Source organism: Poecilia latipinna, unplaced genomic scaffold (assembly GCF_001443285.1).
Source record: "Poecilia latipinna isolate Pla-1442-1.1 unplaced genomic scaffold, P_latipinna-1.0 Scaffold6851, whole genome shotgun sequence".
Lineage (NCBI taxonomy): Eukaryota > Metazoa > Chordata > Actinopteri > Cyprinodontiformes > Poeciliidae > Poecilia > Poecilia latipinna.
In genome coordinates, this window is record NW_015119467.1 from 1 (window position 1) to 2933 (window position 2933).

The 2933-nt window shown below is 43.3% G+C and overlaps 1 long non-coding RNA gene across 1 annotated transcript; it reads right to left on the reverse strand.

The window, feature by feature from the left end:
• Positions 1-151: 151 nt before the first annotated feature.
• On the reverse strand, positions 152-593 carry LOC106944087 (uncharacterized). The gene is made up of 2 exons (XR_001424104.1): positions 474-593; positions 152-422 (listed from the first exon to the last, which is right to left on the reverse strand). It is a non-coding gene; the product is annotated as an uncharacterized LOC106944087 (long non-coding RNA).
• Positions 594-2933: the final 2340 nt, after the last annotated feature.

The following is a 2933-nucleotide window of genomic DNA, read 5'->3' on the forward strand; positions in this document are numbered from 1 at the left end:
ATTTTACATTATCGACATCATAACTGGATTACTTCAAACCTAAGGACTGGGAGATTTTCTCACTTTTATTTTTACCTTACTTTTCTTCACCTCCAAGTTGAACTAGGGCAAAATGCCCCCGTCCGACCCCAAGGACATTAGCAGTATTCTACAACGACTTCAGTTTTTAGAAACGAAGATTCAACGGCTGGAGGTGAACTTTGAGATCAACGCTACCTGTGGAAATGAAACAACTCTTCCTCAAACCAGCGGAGAGGTCGTACACCCCGCACCAAGCAGCTCACCCTGGAACTCTCAGGGCGCCAAGCCGAAACAAAAGTCTCACACTGCAGATCCCATGAGACGACTAACGGGGGGAACACCTCACCTGGACGAAACAGCGTGGCCGGCTCTGAGCCGAAACCCACCTTCAACTTCAACACCTGCTCCGCCAAAGAATAGCAAACAAGCAGCTGGAACCAAAACGGTTCCACCGACCCCGCTCCCAAGGACAAAGCGACCAGCCCAAGCCTCAAAACATTCAGACTCCGTGGGAATCCCACTGAAAAACAGATTTTCTGCACTCCAGCCTGAGCCTCTGAGTAAAAACCCACCCTCAAACATTAACAATGAGACAAAACCAACACATCCATCCCCCAAAGCTCCGAAGGAAAAAGTGACCACCAGGAAAACAAAAGGTATGCAAAGAGTGCTTATTGTTGGAGATGAGACAGTAAATGGAATCAGTCATGTTTGCAATCCCAAGAAAACCAGAGTGGTTTCTTTTCTTGGTGACACCGTATCTGATTTGACTCGCAAAGTGCTCTCTCTAACCACTGATCAGCCAAACATTGAGACTTTAGTTGTGCATGTTGGAGCCAACGATCTGGCAAAACAAAAATCGGAGATTCTGAAAAAGGACTTTAATATTTTTCTGGACACTATGGGAAATTAAAAATGAAGTTATTTCTCAGTGGTCCAATTCCATCGTCTCAATGGGGAGATGAAAAACATTCCAGGCTGGGCATGATAAACAAATGGCTGATTAAAACCTGCTCTACCAGCTCAGTGACCTCTGGATCTACTGGCAGCGCTTTCACCTCTAGGAAGAGGAGGACGCAGTCTGAACAAACATGGAATAAGGCTGCTCACTGCAAACATTTTTCATTTTATCAACAAGAACAACAATGTGACCATCGCTTCAGAAGAACAGGCTCAAGGATGTCTGACTAGGATGGAACCCTCCGCTTATCAGAAGCAAAGTGTACCAAAACAAACTGATAAAACATTGACTGGGGACAGAATGACTGGTTCCCCTCCTCCTTCCCCCCTCCCTCCTCCCTCCCCCCTCCATCTCTGCTCCTACACTCACTCACAAGATCAGAGTTTCCCAGGAAGTCCATCGCTAAAGAGAGTTGGGCTGTACCTGAACCGCCTGAAGATGCTGGTGGAGGATCCGGGTCAGAGAGGAAGGCGGACGGACTCCTCCTCCTCCCAGCAGGATGGAATGGATCAACAGGTTTGCCTCGGCACGACTCTTCTTAGCGCTAACATAGCAGACCTCACTTCATCTAAGCCACCTGCCTCTGACTTCCCAGAGGATCCATCACTCTACGCTTCTGAGGTCTGAGACCGGGGTCCAGACATTATCTTTACACCCGTCTTCCTCCAGAATGTGTCTGGCCCCCCGGCACCACAAAATAGGACATTACCTGTCCAGATCACTACAAGAAAAGTTACGAAAAACAGAAATACAAAAAGCAGCGGTTGTAGTGATTCAAACCTCAGACTGATCCCCTGCCTAAAGGAACCTCACACTGAAGAACTTTCAGCCTCCAAGTCGCTTAAACTAGCTCTTTTAAATACCAGATCTCTCTGTGCTAAAGCTCTATTAATTAATGATTTCATCACTGAGCATAATATTGATGTTGTGTTTCTGACAGAAACATGGTTGAATGACAATAATAAACCAATTGTACTAATTGAATCAGCGCCTCCTACGTACAATTTTTTAAGTGTGAATAGAAAACACAAAAAAGGAGGAGGTGTGGCTTCAATATTTAAGAATACCATAAACTGTAGTAAAATCTCTTTGGGTAATTTTATGTCTTTTGAGTGTCTTGGAATCGAGGTAAAAGACCACAAACGAACTTTGACACTAACTTTATACAAAACTCCAACATATGTGGAAAATTTCTTTACAGACTTGAATGAGCTTCTATCATTCTATCATTGATTATGATTGTTTAATAATTGTCGGTGATTTCAACATTCATATTGACAACCCCCAAGACCGAGGGGCAAAAAAGCTCTGTAATATATTAGAGAGTTTTGGTTTAACACAACATGTCAAACAAGCAACACACACTCATGGACACACACTGGATCTGTTTATCAGTAAGGGTGTGAATATTTCCAATGTTTCTGTAACTGATGTCGCCCTATCGGATCACTTTGCAGTTATCTTTGAATGTTCTTTATCCGTTAACCCACTTGTACAAATGCTACTATCACAAAACGTACTTTCACAGAAAACACAGCAGAAACATTTAATCAAATCTACTCTTCTTCCTCGTCCTTAATGACGTAGATAAGTTGGTAGATGATTTTCAGTGCAAACTTTCAGATATCATTGAATACATTGTCCCCATTAAAGTGAAGGTTGTGTCTGGTAGGAAGAAATCTCCATGGAGAAATGCACAAACAGTTCAGTCTGCAAGACAACTCTGCCGTAGGGCCGAACGGAAATGGCGTAAAACTCAACTGCACGTTTATTATGACATCTACAAAGAAAGACAACGTAACTATCACTCAACACTAAAACATGCAAGAGAGGCTTTCTTTGCAGATGTCATAAACAAAAACATTAACAACGCTCGAGCTTTATTTGCTACTGTTGACAGGCTCACAAACCCTCCTATGACGTTACCACCTGAACTTCAATCTAATGCCGC